Genomic DNA, 18,524 nt, shown 5'->3' on the forward strand with positions numbered 1-18,524 from the left:
TATTCAGTGAGCATCTACTATGTGTTAGACAATGACAGAGAAGGCTCCTGTGCAGCCTCTCCTGATTCTCCTCAGACAGATCCACTTTATTGACCTGTTATTTCCCACCTACCCTGCATCGAGAAGCACCCCAGGATCCTCCTCAGTTCAATGCTCCAGGGACATCACTGTGCCAGTCAAAGGCAAACCATGGGCACAGGTCCTGTCATCAGGAAGGTGGAGTCGGGTACACACATATTCAGTCAGTTACCATACAACGAAGTCCGTAATACAGTAACGTGGGGGAATAAAGCAGAAGGAAAGCGCAGACAGATTTTACCTAGGGATGTCAGGGATGCATCCCAAAAGTGACATTTAACCAAGCAACAAAACCACAACTGGCACCCATGTGTCAAGTACGGACAGGTCTTTATAGTAACCTTTCTTCAGATCTTTATAGTAACCCCCAATCCATAGCCTGATGTTATGGATGAAGAAACAAGTTCAGGGTGGTCCCCAAGTCCACAGGGATAGGAAGCAGGGGTGCTGGGACTCAAATCCAGCTTTGCCAGGCTCCCAGCCCACCCTCTGCCCATTCCCTGGTGGAGGAGATGGCATGGATCCTGCACTGACTCTCCGGTCAAATTAAAAACTGAAGTTGCAGAGGATCAGAGCATGTTCTTGCTTAATACAATCCATGCCATGGAAGTGTCTTGTGGAGAAAACATGAAGTATTGTATTTCTGCAGCGTGCTGTAATTAGCAGTAATGCATTTTCACTGTAGGAAGTTGGAAACTAACACATTTTCATGAAGACTTGATTAAATATTTCTTTCCTCTTCGAAAGCCTACAAGTGCCCCACTCACCAACTCTGTATGTTAAAATACATAATACATCTGCCCTAGAGTGGACTCCTCTCAAACAAATCTAGCAGTGAGTGACTTGAGTAAGCATTGAATGTAAATGGCATCATTATAAGGATATTAAGGGGTCAAGCTGTCAAGGCCCCTTGCTAAACTGAAGCTAATTTCAGGAGTCATATTCGCACAGTAATGCCCTTTTATAATAGCAAATAAATCACATTTGCAACAATTGTTAAAAACTCACTGCCAAGTATCTATTGCAGTTGTAAATATCCTATTTGTCAACTTAAATATTTCCTGCTGTATGGCATAAAATATAAATCAGATGGGGACAGTTACTGTTCCTTCACAGGAGAAAGTGAACTTGCTGCTCTCCCATGCCGGGCGTTTTTTTTTTTTTTTCCCCCTAGAGCTTCTGTGATGTCTTAGTGCTCTTGATCAAAGGGAAATGTATATAACAAACAGGGTTCATATTTATGCTAATGGTATTATTGTTTGGTGATGAGGATTTTAGTAGGGTGGCAGCACAGTATTGGGCAAAGATGGAGAACTACAGAGTCAGAAAACCCATGTGTAGGGGGCCTTGAGCAAGTTTGAGGCTTTCTCTACTTCTGTATCCTTACGTGTCAAAGGAGCAAATGATAATATGTATTACATGGTGTTTGGGGGAAAAATGCATAAAATTGTCTTATAGATTATAAAGTTCAATACAAAACATTCCCTTTAACAGTAGATTTTTAGGAGAGACATTCTGGGCTGTCTCTGGAGCTACTTAAGCTCCCCATTTCATAACCGGTCAACTTCAGAGCAAACCAGTCCATAGGCCACTGGGTTTGGGCAAGGTTGGTATCATCCCAGCTCCATTTTACCCATGAGGATGCTAAGATGGAAAAGTGGCATCCGGGGTAGCCTGAGACAGCACAGACGGGAGCTCTGGACTTTCCAGAAGCAAAGTACTTTTGCTTTTCCAGGCCGCCCTCATTCCTTGGTTCACAAAGTAATATAGAAATAGTAGAACAAATTTCCTGAAGCCTTTTCCTCAACAGCAGGCTTGCCTGATTTGCTCAGATAATTGTTCTGCTCTCCATCTGGTTTCTCCACTGAAGACACTGCCTGAGGCGTGCTTGTTTTGTGTACCAGGGTTCCTATCTCCCCCTCTAGACCGTCAGCCCTTCAGGGGAAGCTGCCGAGTCTTTGTCTTCCCAAAGCGCCCAGCGTGCAGGGCAGGGACTGGCGCAGCAGGGCGCATCCGCAATTCCAAGCTGCACCGTGAACTCCCCCCAGCTTTTCCAAGGGGAGCTGAAGGGGAGCCGGGTGCCTCTCCAGGCTGGGCTCTGATTCAAATGGAGCCAATATTCCTGCAGCACCTCCTCTGTGTCCCCCAGGCTCTCCCGCACCTCTCATTTCATCGGATTTTTAAAATTTTGGACTTGGATATTAACTTTAGAACCGAAATCTCTTTCTGCACTGAATACACAACTTCGACAAGCGATGACGGTGGCCTGTACAAAGACACTGTGAGCAGGGATGGCACGAGTGGGTGGATTTTACAGTGTGTTGGTGGTGGCTTTGACATGACTTGCTTATAATGACTTGTAATGACTAGCTTGACGGGTTAATTGATTAGATGTGAGGGAGAGGGGAAACGTTACTGAAGGTTAGAGCTGGAATCACCTCATGCAATCAGTTTACTTTATAAATGGAGCAACTCTGGCATGGAAAGTGAAGTGGTTTGCTCTAGGTCACAGAGCCAGGTATCAAAGGTGCAGGACAAGAACCAAAGGGGTCCCAGGTCTCCGTCAGACATCACTTGTAGATTACTGTTTGGTTGATAAGGTTCAAAAAATCATTTTGTTAAAGATGGCTTAGGGGCTTGGGATGTGGCTCAAGTGGTAGTGCGCTCGCCTGGCACGCGTGAGGCACTGGGTTTGATCCTCAGCACCACATAATAATAAAAAAGATATTATGTCCATCTAAAACTAAAAAAATATATATATTTTTTAAAAAAGATGGCTTAAATGTTAGAGAGACTTACATCAAGGCCTAAGAACACAGCAGCACAAAGGCTTTTGAGTCAGCCTTTCTTAATTTTGAAAAATGGTAGCTGTCCTTGGGTAAGAAGTTGAGGACACACCCAAGGGTGGGGCAGTCTGTGGTATTATCCTGAGAGATGATGGTTGTGGATAACTTGATGATTTAGAAAGAAGCAGGAAACAACAAGAAGATAGAAATTTACACAAGGAAGATCGGCTTTGCAAAAATAATATGTATACAAAAAACTACATGAGAATATACAGAATGTTAACCATCAATCTGATATTAGCAGAATGATAACTACCATTACGTATAGACTTCATGCATATTCTAGATCTGTCTAGCTGGCGCTAATAGGGTAGCCATGGAGGGGAGCTGAAAAGGAGCCCGGTGTCTCTCCAGGATGGGCTCAGATTCAACGGGAGCCAATATTCCTTGAGCACCTCCTCTGCATCCCCTAGGCTCCCCGCACCTCTCATTTCATCTCATTTTAAATTTTGGACTTGGATATTAACTTTAGAATCTAATCTCTTTCTGCTCTTGAGCTGTTGAGCGCTTGTGGCTACTGAGCACTTGAAATGTGGTTGGTCCAAATGGAGACGTGCTGTCAGTGTAGAAGACAGATTTCCAACATGAGGATGCGAACAAGAATGTAGAATCTTTTATCCATAACATTTCATATGGATTACAGGTTGAAATGATAATACTTTGGGTTAAAAACATAAAAATTGTTTTCAACTTCTTTTGGGTTACCTTCTTAAAAGGGGCTACCAGGAAATTTGGCAAAGAAGTCCATTGCAACTTCAGCAAAGAAGGAGGGCCAGCAGGAGGGGGGGCGGGAAGAGAAGTACTGCTGAGGCCCCAGCCCTCCACCGCCCTGACTGCCACCGGGCTCGGGGCTGCACTCACTGCAGCTTCACCCAGAGGCCCCGGCATGTGAGAGCCAGTAGACGGGTCCCAGGTTCTTTGGGATAACAAGGTGACAACATGGTCTTGTGTGGGGAGGCGTGGGGGAGAGACCCTTTTTACCTTAGGTGTTCCAGGCAGATGGAGGCCGCCTGCTCACCCCTGCTGCTTCTCCTCTTTCCAGTGACAGGCGGGATGGATGGGTGGCAGAGCATGCAGATGTGGGCAGATGTGCTCAGGCCCTACGTTCTGGGACTGTCTCCAAATGCAAATAAAGATCTGTAACATAGGGCTTGGTCTTGACTCTGGCCAACTTGACAGGCATTGGGTTAGGTATGGCAGGGAGGGAGTAATTCATAGATCGAATATCATTCATCGAAGAATTAAGAGTTTCAGAGCTTTAAGAATCCGTAGGTATTTTACAGACTCATTTCAAGGTTTTTTCTTCCTCCTCCCCTCCCCATTTCTCCACCTCCTCTCCCTTCCTTTCCACCTCCTCCTTCTCTTCCTCTCCTTCCCCACCCCTCCTCTCTTTCTCTTTCTTCTTTTTATCATTTTCTTTTTGTAAGGAGAAGAACTGGAGGCTCCAGACAGGATAAGTGGCTTGCTAAAGTCCCAAGGTTTCGGTATCAAGGTCTGAGACAGATATTTGAGATTCACAGCAGGCTGTCTCTCTGGGTCACACTTTCCTCCAGTCACTGGAGTATAATAGTCCTGGTGGACCTTCCCTCCACATGAGATGCACCTATGAGGCTAACTGGGAGTTGTGACCATTTACCCACCTCGTTAACAAATTTTTTTTAAGGGGGGGGGGAGAGAATTTTTAATATTTATTTTTTAGTTTTCGGCGGACACAACGTCTTTGTATGTGGTGCTGAGGATCGAACTCGGGCCGCACGCATGCCAGGCAAGCGCGCTACCGCTTGAGCCACATCCCCAGCCCTCGTTAACAAAATTTAAAAGACTCATTCTTCAACTAAGTCAACTTTGAGAGAAGCAGTACTGACAGCTCACCCACCACAGAAATGATATCTGACCTTCAGAACAAACTGTGATGCGAGACCCATCCTCCTTGGTGAAGAAATTTGTGAGTCATCTCCCTGCCCTTGCTTTTTTTCAGATTCACAGAAAATCCACCATTGGACCACTTGATTCCTTTTTGAGCAAGATCAAGCCCTTCATCAAACTCATGTGTCCCCACAGCGGTGGCTAAGCTGCAAAAGCCAGCCAGTGTGCCCAGCTCCTCTGGTTGGTTGTTGGATAATCCAACCATGGATAGGCCAAGGTCCCTCTGTCCCTCTGGTTTGGCTAAGTACAGAGCCAAAGACTTATTTCCCATGTACAACTGTGGAGGTGGGAACTTCATTGGAGGGCTTTGCGCAGACGGGTGATATGATCTAACTTCTGCTTTTAAAGGGTGACTCTGGTTGCAGGGAGAAGAAAACAGGAGGGGCAAGGAGGGAGAAAGGGAGTCCAGTTAAGAAGCTATTGCTGTAACATGAGTGAGAGAGGACAGTGACTCCCCCAGTGTGACAATGGGGGGGTTTGGGGGGAATGGCCATATTACAGATACATTAAGGTAGAGCCCAGAGGACTTGCCAGTGGGTCAGATATGGGGTGAGAGACTAAGAGAAGGAATCAAAGATGTCGCCAAGACCTTTGCCCTGCAGAAGATGAGAGGAGGAAGTTAGCATTTCCAGAGAGCGCAGACAGCCACCCAAATGGCTGAGAGGGGAAAGTGGAGACTGCAGGTGCGAGTGTGGGACTTTTGAGGTCCCTTTGTTGGTCAGTGTTCCGGAGCGGGCACTGAGACTCCAGGCACTCTTGCTCCTTTCTCAGCTGTGCAGTCTGGAGCCAGGGCTGGGCTGCACTGTCATTTTCAAGCAGACTCAGTCCCTGGCCTGGGGCAGCTTTTTTTCTGTTGTCACTGTCAGGCCTGCAGCTCAGGGTCTCCCTGGTTGGGCACAGGTGAGGTTTATCGGACCTGAGGCCTTCCACAGGGGACACTGGCAGAGGCAGGCTGCTGCTTCTCACCATGTTAGGCCAAGGCAAAATAAAGTTGAGAAGGATGGGCAGCTGGGTGGGGGAAGAAATGGCAGCAGCTGAAGATAAGGGGGACTAGAGAGGACCCGGGCTGTGTGGGGGGCGAATGAATGGCTCCCCTGGATTGGAAAGATCTCCGGGCCAGAATTCTAGGGCCTGGCTGGGAGTGCCAACCTGCCATTGCTGCCCTCATGGTCTTGAGCAACTTCCTTCCCCTTTCCGGGCCTGCTTCCTTATCTGTGGATGCCAGCCCAATGGCATTTGTCCCCGAGGGCTGCCTTGAGGATTCTGGGACTATGTGAGATAGGGTGTGAGCGAGTCACTGTAGGGCCAAGGAGAACTAATTTCTTGACCTTTGACTTGAGAATTCTTGAAAGCTTCTCAGAGATGGGGAGAAAAAAAAAAACAGGCTTCAGAATTCTAGCTCTAAAAAGAGAACATGTTCTCCCAGGCAGTTAATAAATGACATCTCTTCTATTCCCTATTTGGATCACTGAAATGCCTTACAGCACTGAGATCTCCACTGTGGTAAACACAGCTGGTACTTAATTTTAAAGAAGGGACACATTGCATTGTGAGGATTTTCAATGAGTAAAATATTAATATGATTATGATATTTAATGAGATATTTGCATTCCATAAAAAAATCAATAGGCAGGCAGAGGGGACAGCAGCCTCTTGGCCTGTTGCCACCTAGTGGCGACTTCTGGAATAGCCCAGGCTCTTGGAGCCCGGATGGGGACCTGTTGTGGTCATGTGAGAAGGTCACTTGGTGGAGAGCAACACAGACTGGTGTTCATCTTGGAGACCTTCCCTTCTGGCTCTATTGGTGCTGTTTATCCTTTTGGGCATTACTTTAGTCACAGTCCCATGAGGCTGTCTTATCCATTCTCTCTACCACCCGCCCTGGACATTGTCTTGTATTGGTTCTTTGGAGTCTGTGGGGTCAGAAGCAGCAAAAATTCTGGGCTTTGACACTGAACTCTCAGGGCCAGGGGGTCCACCATGCTTAGGGCCTCATGGTTTTTCAAAGGCCTCCAAAATGTTTGGATTCCAAAAAGAAAACAAAAATCACATCACTGGCTCCCAAATGTGAAAACTGCAAAATAACCATAAGTGTTTAAAAAATATCCACAAAGTGGATCATGTCAGTCAAATGCAGCACAACTCTTAGGAAGTCACGTCTAAATTATACTACGTGAGGAGGCATTTTAACACACCTGCCTTGCTGTGGGGTAGCTGAGATCTCTCAAACGGAAAGCCTTCAGGGCCTCCTGGCTGACAAGGGATGGGTGACCTTCATCGCCCACTTTCTCATCTTATGGATGACAACTATGAGAGATGAACTAACTTGACCAGTCCCATAATTAAGGGGAAAACAGGGATCCAAAGGCCAAGTTCCTGATCCTTGGTCTAGCTCTATGACACCTAATTACCAGCTAATTATTAATATAAAGCTGTGTGTGTGTGCACGCGCGCGCGCGCCAGAAGCTTCTCTGTCACTTTGGAAATTCTTGCAGGATGTACCACAACTATATTTAAAATTAATATGGGTATCCAAAATAAATAGCTCAGTTGGTGGGGTGTTTGCCTTGCATGCATAAGGCCCTGGGTTCCAATCCCCAGCACTACAATAAACAAACAAACAAACAAACATCTCGAAATGTAAACTTTCATCAGCAGCAGCTATACTTACATTTTTCACCTTTGTAAAAAAAAAGTCACAAATCTTTTAACACACTCTTGCCTTCTGTGCTTCCTCTCCCAAGTTTCTTCCATTATCTCTATGAATTTATGATCTTCCCTCTGTTGGTTTCAAAACTGATGGCCTTGGAATCCAGACACCTGATATTATTTATATTCCCAGGGTACAGAATCACATACACGTTTCTTTCTTTTTTCCCGTTTAAGTATTTCCTACTTTTTTTTTTTACTATGAATTCTTTGGAAGATAACTTTCTTATTTTGACATGAAGCACTCAACTCTAATAAAACACAAAAACCCAATTTTTATAACCCAGTACAGGTTTGTAGGCCTAATAACTGTGTCTGTTTCTTCCCATAACAATGGAACACTCTAATCCCCTACTGAATGAGATCCTTCTTTAGTTTTCACGGTACAAATGTCTGAGCTGTTGGGAAGTGCTCCTTTAATGCTTTCACAAATGATCTCTGAAAGGTTTTGGTGTGGACTTTCGAAGCAGAAGAACTCATGTCACACAGCTCCCAGCAGAAAGGTTCCCTGTGCTCGGCCCTTGTCGACCTGGAGACTGCCATGCCCAGCAAGGCCCTGTCTTGGTGAGGATGAGCAGGCAGCACTGGCTCTGATCAGTGTGATGAACGGGCAGCAGAGTTCATCTTGCCCTCCCAGTTTCCTGACAGCCCTAGAATCCAGAATCTTTTATAAAGCATAATCTTTGTTGCAGAAGATGTCTGCAGGAAACGAGTAGTGCCAAAGCTCAGGCCGTGGAGTTGTCTAGTCCAGCCCTAGATCCATGCAGTACAAAGGCTCCAAGAAGGAAGGGAAGAGCCCTGTTTGGGAGAGGAGCTCAGATGAGAGCTCAGAGTTCTCTATTCCAAGTCCAAGGTAAGTCTGTACATTAGGGAGTTTCCACAGAGGAGAATGAAACCAAGATCATGGGCCTCTGTTTTCCATCCCCCACAAGGACTAGCACAGCACTCCTGATAGAAGCAATGCCAATAAGTCTTTGTTAAATGATTCAATTAAATGACACAAAGGGGGGAAATCATCCTCAAAAGCACAGACACAAGAGATAGCACTTCATTCACTCCCACAAGAATGCCAGAAATAAAAAAGATAATAACAAGAGTTAGCAATGACAAAGAGAATCAGACCCCTCAAATACAGCTAGCAAAACTGTAAAATAATGCCACATTGAAAAAAAGTTTGGCAATTCCTCAAAAAACTAAGCTTTGAGTTGCCCTATGACCCACCAATTGTAATCCAAAGTAGAAAAGTAAGGGAAATGAAAACAATGTTCATGAAAAACCCATGTATGAATGTTCGTAACAACATCATACATGATGGCTCCAAAGTGGAAGCAATGCAAATATCTAGTCATCTACTGGTGAATAGATAAAAAGTTGGTATATCTATACAATGGAATATTATGAAGCCATAAAAAAGGAATGATTGATGCATGCTACAATGTGACTGAACAGCGAAAACATTTTAATTGAAATAAAACTGTCACAAAAGATCTCTTTTATATGAAATGTCCAGAGTAAGGAAATCCATAGAGACAGAAAGTGGTTTCTATCACCTGAGGGGCAGGAGGTGTGGGGAGTGACTAGTGGATATAGAATTTCTTTTGAGGGTGAGGGAAGGTTGTTAAATTAGATAATATTGATGGTTGCACAAGTCTGTGGATATACTAAGAGCTACTGAAGTGTATGCTTTAAACAGGTGAAATTCAGTGTGGTAGTTATTATACACACACACACACACACACACACTCAGAATTTAATCTCCAGAAAATTCACTGTAGGGTAGACACTTATACAGTTGGTGTGGTCCTTTGTTTAAACATAGTTGAGTGTATATATAATACCTGAACGTGGGACCCCTGCCATCAACCACCTCCCCAACTCTCCTCTGGTCTTCTTCAAGTAAAAAATTTAAAAAGCTTTACCATGTATGGCTAACAAATATCTTTCATGGTCACCAAAGCAAACTAGAACCCAGTGAGGGTTAAAACCCGGGGCTTAGTTGGAAATGGCAGATTGGAATATGCGTATCATCAAAAAGACTCAAGGAGGGGCAGGACTGGGGCTCAGTGGTAGCGCGCTTGCCTAGCACGCGTGAGGCACTGGGTTCGATTCTCAGAACCACATAAAAATAAATAAAAATAAAGGTCCATCAACAACTTTAAAAAAGTATTTTAAAAAAAGAATATGCCTTTTAAAAAAGGCTCAAGGAGGTCGGAGGACGCAGGGTCACCTTTCTAGACGGCTTTTCATCTGGACTTAGCTGTTTCACTGGTGGGGCTGGGCCTGGCCACCCCGGGAGACAGGGCTGGTCAGGCGGGGGGCATGTGACACGGAAAGCTGTGTCCCAGACACGTGCACCTCCTCCCTCCGCAGCCCCTCAGCCTGCCCTCTGTGGCGTGGGCCGCCTCCAGGCTCCGTGCCCTTCACGGGGACATCCTCATCCTCATCAGGTGAATCCAATAATCCAACAGTCTTGGGTGATTTGGTGATGGGCTGGGTCCCAGGTGACATGCTTCCAACAGGGATCCAGGTACCTGGAGGTGAAGGTGGGTTCTGTGACTTTGCTTTTGCTGCCAACAGACTCGGGGTTGACAGATCCAGCACCATCAAGCCAATAGTTGTAGCTTTTTTATGGCAGTGATATTGAGAAAGCCGACATCTGACCACGTGTGGGACGACTGCAGGAGGGAGATGTGGGGAAGGAGAGGAAGGGGAGCGGCACACACTAAGTGTCTACTAAGTGTTAAGGCGCTCTGGCATTTTCTCATGTCATCCTCAATTGCGGCCTGTGAGGTAGGGGTGGAGACCCTCATTTTAATGCAGTGAGGATGGAGACCCGGGCCCAGCTCCCAGCTAAGTGGCAGTGCTAGGATTAAAACCCTTGCCTCTCTGCAAGCTGCTCCCCCCCGCCCCGCCCCCGGGCTCCATTCTGGCGAGGATTGCCTGCCAGGCCAGCATCGTGCTGGGTAGAAGGTGGGAGCGCTGGGAGGCAGCCAGTCAGGCTGGGAAGCTCTAGCAGGTACTGGAGAGTTCTGAAGCGGAGGGCCTCTGATTTACTGGGGGACTTTGGGCAAGTCCCCAAGCCCCTTCTGCCTCACCTTCCCATTATCTGTTTATACAGCACTCTGAGAGAACATCCTCTAGGAGGTCTACGAGGACCAGGATAGGCAGAAAGCAAGGTTCCACCTGTGGCCAAGAAGAGTCCTGCGGCTCTTTCCAGAAACACGTGGGTGGGGTCCTAGGGCCCTGGGAAGGGTTTCCTTTGAGGAGGTGCTGAGTGAGGGTCACCTGGAGTCTCACCCGAGTAAGTGCCCTCCCTGCCTCCCGACCTCTGCTTACAGGGCCCTGCTGCTGAGCTGGGCCTCTGGCTGATTTTACCTGACAGCCCTGCTGATATTCAGGGTCCCTAGGTGTCCCTAGGCTCCATTTATTTTTTAATATATATTTATTTTTTAGTTGTAGTTGGACACAATACCTTTATTTCACTTATTTATTTTTATGTGGTGCTGAGGATCGAACCCAGTGCCTCACACGTGCACAAGGCAAGTGCTCTACCACTGAGCCCCAGCCCAGGCCTAGGTTCCATTTCTAGCAAATGAAAGAAACAGCAGTAAGAGATGTGGGAGGTGTTTTTTCTCTTCCTTCCTCTTCTCCTAAAATCCAACGTGCCCTTCTTTCCTCCCTCCCTCCCTTCCTTCCTGTACCAGGGATTCAACCCAGGGCTACTTAACCACCGAGCCACATCCTCAGTCCTTTTTATATTTTATTTAGAGACAGTCTCCCTAAGTTGCTGGGGCTGGCTTTGAACTTGAGATCTTCCTGCCTCAGCCTCTCACGCTGCTGGGATTACAGGCCCATGCCACCAAGACTGGCAGCTGTTTCTTAATATATAACACTGAAGGCCAGATAAGCGTAATTCCTAGTTTCAGGTCTGCTTCTGCGTGCTTAGCCTTTTACAGAGTCTTTGAGGCAGTGTGTAAAAAAATAATCGAAAAATTATTTCCTTCTTATTTTCTTCATCAACAAGTGGATAAAAAATGCAAAGTACAAGAACTGAATTTCCCTCCAAAGATCTGGGATGGCACATTCTTTGGGACCAAATGTCTTAAGCATGAGTAGAAGTTTTATGGTGCTTTTTCTTTGAAAGTTGTCTTTATACTGAGCCCCTTAGGGATGACCTCTTATCCTGTGCTTCTGTTTACAGAGGTGGGGAATTTCACCACAGCCACAGGGATTCCAAACACACTCCCTGCACTCAGAGAGAAGCTGGGGGACACAGGTGTCTTCCCTGGTGGTAGCTGCCAATGTTAAGAGAACTCCTTGTTCTTCCTCATATTTCCTGAGATGCTCTCCCTAAGGACAGTGAATTCTGTTGGTTTATTTGGACTTGATTGGTTTCTAACTTGCCCGATCAAATTCCAATGGTTGGACTTAATATCATTTACATATACAGACATTTGAATAAAAATCTAGAAAGCTTAAAAAACAGACCTACTGCCTGGCAGGGTGGCACACACCTGTGATCCCAGAGGTTCAGGAGGCTGAGGTAGGAGGGTGGCAAGTTTAAAGCCAGCCTCAGTGACAGTGAGGCACTCAGCAACTCAGTGAGATCCTGTCTCTAAATCATACAAAATAGGGCTGGGGACGTGGCTCAGTGGTCAAGTGCCCCTGAGTTCAATCCTCAGTACCCATCCCCCCCAAACACAAAAAAACAGACGTACTTCCCTCCTTAAGGTAGGTACTCTGGGATAGGAATGTGGTGTGGAGGGGGAGGCAGCTCCTTCCTGAAGGGACGCCTTTTCATTCATTTACACATAAGAGCTTGGAACAAGAGGGAACACCATGAATCTTATGTTTTAAGAAAGTGGAATACATGTTTAAAGGAATATACATATTGCCAAAACAGTTCTATTTATGCAAAAGATTCATGTAACTTTATAAAGCTTTCAGGGATTTTAAGGGATTTTAAGTGCTGTGTTAGACTGTACTAGTAACAGATGTTCAACGACATGTTTAAGTTTTTGTTTTACGGAAAAAGCAATGGATTACCTGGTATTTTCTTTTTTTAAAAAAATCATACCAACGCCACCACATTTTAAGTAGAGCGTAAATTCATCATTTCTAAAAAAACCAAAAATAATTTAAAATAACAGAAGGGCTCCTAAAGATAAATATTACTACCGTGGAACTGGAGGATTTTGTTTGTTAAAGGATCTCCTTCTGGATTCCAGTCTTTTGTGTCCCTTCTTGTTCTTTTTCTCTGAAGACAGATGGTGTCAGTAATTGCCTATATATTTAATTAAGTTAAAATGCTACATAGTAAGGTTTTGGCAAAAAGTGGGAAAATTTTGTGCTACGAGAAAAAAAAAAAAGGAAAGTAGAAATTGGTAGCACAAGACACCATTCCTCACCAAATACATTTTGATATCCATATGTGTTCAAATGTGAGATTGCACTTCATCAATCGAATTCTAAGAACAAAGGCACCGTCCTGAAGGATGAAGCCCATAATGGATGCCTGGATGGCAGCTCGCTTGCTAGATGGGAAGGACACTGCCCTTCGCCCACATCCCCTCCAACCTTGACCGGATACTTCTGTGGTCATTTTAAACTCCTAGGACCCTTAGTGTCTGCCCGGGGTTTCTCCCTAGCCAGCTAGTCATAGTGAAATGATTAAGGGGGGAAGCAGCAGCTACTTGTAGGAAGCAGTTTGGAAACTGACTGAACCATTCTTGTGTCTGTTTTCAGTGTTCCCGTCCCGTGAATCCACCTTCTGGCTGGATGGCAATATGGGGCTCCCAGCTGTGGTGGTGTGTATGGGCTGCACATTTCAACTCTTAAAGCTTAAAAATGGCTACCACAACACTGATTTTATTCCATCTCACTTAGTCATTAACATTTAATGATTACCTTATGTGCTGAGCACAAGGCTAGAATATATTAAAAAAAATAGGAGACATGTTTTCTGGCTTTAAGCGGCTCCATTCAATCCAACAAGCATATTGAGGAAATACAGAGCATACATTTTCTCTGGTGATGGTGGTGGGAGAGGGAGAAGAAATTTACAAAAGAAGTTGCCCCGATCCACTGCAGTGCCATGGTGTTTGCTCGGAGAGAGAGATCACAACCTGGGCCCCAGAGAAGCCGTGCTGGGAACTCTGGATTGGCCACATCATGGCTGGATGACCTTGAACATATCACAGCAGCCTCCGATTTCCTCGTTTGTAAATAAGAAAAAATAAAACCCACTTTCCAGGGAACAGGACTAGTGTCATCGCATGTAAAATACTAACAATGCCAGGCCCACGACAAAATTTCAATTAGTAGTTAATACAATCATTAGGAATTATCTTGACCATCAATCCAAACTTCAGCCCTGAAAGGCTGGAGGAGGAAGGGGAAATAATTAAGGAAGAGTCCTGAGGGGCTGGATTTGGGAACATAGGTCGAAGGAAGAGAAGTTGTATATTAACAGGCAAAAAGGGGAAGGTAGGTTACAGAGATGGACGTGGCGTGGGCAGGGTGGGCGAGGATGTGTTTATTGACCGAGGAGCCAGGCGGCTAACGTGTTCCAGGTGTGACCAGTGAGAGAAACAGCGCCCCGTGGTGGAAGGGATGGCTCAGTCCTGTTTGAAGAAACAGGGAAGGCTTAGAGCAAGTTACCCCAGATGTCGTCACACCCACATTATAGTACAGGAAAACTGAGGTAAGCCAGGTGTGGTGGTGCACACCATTAAGCCCAGTGGCTCAGGAGGCTGAGGCAGGAGGATCACGAGTTCAAAGCCTCCCTCAGCAAAGCGAGGTGCTAAGCAACTCAATGAGACCCTGTCTCTAAATAAAATACAAAATAGGGCTGGGGATGTGGCTCAGTGGTTGAGTGCCCTGAGTTCAAACCCCATTATCCCTTCCCAAAGTTGAGTTAAAATAAGTATTGAGGACAATTTTGTGTAATTTACACAACTTAAAAGCAAAAAAAAAAAAAAATCAAAAAACTTGGTTAAAAAATGGGCAAAGGTCCTGATGGACATTTTTCCAAAGAAGACATATGAATGGTACTCACCAGTGAAAGGTACTCACCATCACTAATTATCAGGGAAGTGCAAATTAAGATCACAACGAGACATCGCCTCGCACCCGTTAGGATAGCTATGGCTGTGGTGTAGGTATGGTCGCCCCCGCAAAGTTTATGCGCTGGGAGCTTTAAGAGGTGGGGCCTAGAGGTGATTAGGTCATGGGCTTCCACCCTCATGAATAGATCAAGATGGGTCTTAGAGAGTGGGTTGAATGTGCAGGAATGAATTAGTTTTAGAGAAAGCAGGTTGTTGTTCTAAGTGAGTCTGGTGTGGCTCCTGAATATTTCTTCTTACCAGTCATGTGTATTGTGACACTATGTTTCTCATTGGTCACACCTCGAACAAGTTAGCTGATAAGTTATTACATTTCTTGTGTCTTATCACTTGCTTCCAACACTGTGATACCATCTGCTCTGAGGCCTTTACCAGAGCTGAGTGCCATGCCCATACCATGTTGTTTCCAGCACACTTTGCTAAATGAGCCTCTTTATAAAGTTACCCAGTCTCAGGTATTTTGTTTTAGCAATACAAAATGGACTAAAACAGATATTAACAAAAAGTTGAGAGGTAACAAGTGTTGATGAGGATGTACAACCTTTATATATTGTTGTTGGGCATGTAAATTGTGGTCACCATCAAGGAAAAGTGTATAGAGGTTACTCAAAAAGTTAAGACTAGAACTGTTACATGATCCAGCAATTCCACTCCTGGGCACGTATCCAAAGAAAATAACATCATTATTCTGAAGAGATATCTGTGCCACCATATTCTCTGCAATATTTTTCACAATAGCCAAGAATGGAAACAACACAAGTATCAATGGATAGAGAGATATAGAAATTATGATTATTTTATACACACACAGTGAATATTATTCAGCCTTTAAAAGAAGGAAATCCTGCCATTTGTGACAACATGAATGAGCCTGGGGGTCATTGTGCTAAATGAAATGTTAGACATAGAAAACAGGTACTGCATGGTCTCACCCATATGTGGAATGTAAAAGAGTCAAACTTACAGAAACAGAAAATAGAAGGGTGGTGACCAGGGTCCTGGAAGTAGACCCACAGAGAGAGGCTGGTTAGGAGGTACAAACTTTGAGTGACAAGACAAACAGGTTCTGGTGCTCTAATGCTCAGCCTGGTAATTATAGTTGTTAACAACATATGCTTGAAATTTGCTAACAGAGGTGATCTCTCCTTCATGAGATGATGGATATGTTCATCAGCCTGATTGTGTTAATCGTTTTATACTCTCTCTATATCACTGCATGCCTTGTAATCCCATCAGCTCGGGAGGCTAAGGCAGGAGGATCAACAGTTCCAAGCCAGCCTCAGCAACAGCGAGGTGCTAAGCAACTCAGTGAGACCCTTTCTCTAAATAAAATAGCAAAAAGGGCTGGGAATGTGGCTCAGTGGTCGAGTGTCCCTGGGTTCCATTCTAGTACCCCCCGCCCACCACCCAAATCACAGTGTATACCTTAAATACATAGTTTTTATTAGTCAGTTTTACCTTACTAAGCCTGGGGTGGGGACAATTTTGCAAGGGAGATTTTATCATACAAAAAGTCTTAAGCACAGAGATGTTGAGCTCTGTTTTCATGAAGCTGAGGCAGGGCATGTCGTAAGCACTCTGTAGAGAATCTTCCAGACTTTAACTAACTTCACTCACCAGGGTCGGGGCAATCCGGGCACTGGCACCGCAGGCTGCAATTTCCACATTTCTGCAGGACTCAGGACGGCCACAGGGAGAGATGTGGGACCTCCTGGTTATGGTGAGTGCCCAGATTTCCCCGTCCCTGTGAGTGACGTTAGTTCCAGACCTCAGAGTCCAGAGAGAGGTGTCTCTGGTTCATTTGGAAGGAAGCAAGGATCTCTACGGTGAGAGGGGCATCTGAAGCCCTGGGCAGGACAACCCGCTGTAAACAGAGCACTGAGTTTGTTTATCTGTGGACAGATGGTTTTACCCCAGAGCTGAGGTTCAGGTGAGGCTCAAGCCTCCCCGAGGTCAGGGTTTCCAGGGTAGGGGGTTGACCCAGCTCTCCAGGACAGCCACATAGGTGATACCATCGACTCGCTATGCGCAAAGTTGGCCACCAGCTACCTGCACTGTCAGTGCTGGGAAAGAGAATCGTAGTTTCCACGGCAAAATCTGGTTCTCATACTCACTGTCGGAGTCATCAGCACCGCCATCACCATAACCATTATCTGTATATCACAGAGCTCTTTCCTTGACACAAAGGCGCAGACCTTTAAAAGGGACAGGTCTTTTACTTTAATGTTTCAAAATCCTTTGGGATCTATTTTCCCTTCACTAGGTATTAAGTTGTGATTAACAATGTGCCTGTTATAGCATTTAAAAACACTGAATAATAGGCACTTCTGTTTATACCAAAGGCCTATTAAATTTTAATTTAGATATACACTGTTAACCTTCTTCTATATAAATAAAATACCTTCCCTAAAGAGAAAAAGTAAATCTCATCGAGCTCCCTCAGTGAATTCTTATATATCTTGCAAACAGAGATTGGGAGATCTTGCAAATGAGAATACGAGAGGGGGACTCAGAGACAAGTATTCATTCATTCATTTAATAAATATTTATCGAGCATCTATTATGTGCTAGACAGGGTGTTATTAGGTGCTGGTATACAGAAATGAGCAAGAAGGAATTATGATATTTTTGTGGACCTTGATTTTTTTTACTCTTGAAAGTAAATGTATTCACTTTTGATGCTTATATATCATTTTGAGATGATGATAATGCTCAGTGACTTTTAAAAATAATGCTAATTCAATTCAGATTCCACTCACAGTTTGAGAACCTGCTGAGGGTCTCTGTGACAGTTTTACATGTGGTTATGCTTTTTGATTTAATAAGAGCAGCACCTTCCCTCTTTCTGCTCAGCTAGCCTCTCAGAACACCCCGCGAGGAGGAGGGCAGGAATTCACCACTTGTTAAAGGAGAAAACAAGGCTCAGATGGGTCAAGTGAGTTGTCCAAAGCATCTCACTGGTCAGTGGCCTGAGTGGGGCTGAAATCCAATACTATCGCAATGGAATTATTATCATTTTTTTTCTATTCTAGGCTGATATTTTGAATTTAGAAACTTTTAGAAACAGTTTTCAGAGTATACAAAACATACATGGACGTAATCAGGGACTCCATTTTTGTCTTTTTCACAATTTTTCCTTTGTGACAGCTTTCATTTCCTTTGGTGGCCACCTCACATACGTAGGATGGGCGGTTCCCAGGCACCTGTGGCTGTTTTCCATCTACACCCCTTTCTTAAAGATTTGATTTTAAATCAAATGTTTTTTTTAAAGATAGTAATATTAGTAAAGACAAAGATGAGTAATATTAGTAAGATTAGTAAAGATTAATAAAGATAGTAATATTAAAGATAGTAACACTCAATGCTCATAAAAGAAGATTGTTTTAAAAGTTCACAATGATCTAAAAACAAAGAATTTCTGTTTTCAATCTGGAAATTTCAATAGATTCTTTGCCAGTCTATTTGTTCAGAGACTTTATATGCAGAAAAGAAATTGAAGAATGTCATATAAATTTATCTTTATATGAAATAAGTAGAATATGATGTTTGTTAATATACAGATCAAGGCCAGTTGTGATAGTACATGCCTGTAATTCCAACAAGTTGGGAAATTGAGGCAGGAGGATTCCAAATTTACGACCATCTGAACAGCTTAGAGAGACTCTGTCTTAAAATGAAAAACAAAGAAAAGACTTGGGGTGCCGGCCATTGTGACGCACACCTATCATCCCAGCAGGTCAGGAGGCTGAAGCAGGAGGATTCCAATTTCAAAACCAGCCTCAGCAACTTAGTGAGGCCCTGAGCAGCTAACTCAGTGAGACCCTGTCTCTAAATAAAATAC

General features: G+C 44.5%; 1 protein-coding gene across 1 annotated transcript in view; it reads right to left on the reverse strand.

Annotated features, from left to right (window-relative positions):
- Window positions 1-18,524, reverse strand: part of Iqch (IQ motif containing H) — a 129,149-nt gene that overhangs the window by 30,725 nt on the left and 79,900 nt on the right. The window lies entirely within an intron of this gene.

This window comes from Marmota marmota, unplaced genomic scaffold (assembly GCF_001458135.2).
Source record: "Marmota marmota marmota unplaced genomic scaffold, marMar, whole genome shotgun sequence".
Classification (NCBI taxonomy): Eukaryota; Metazoa; Chordata; class Mammalia; order Rodentia; family Sciuridae; genus Marmota; species Marmota marmota.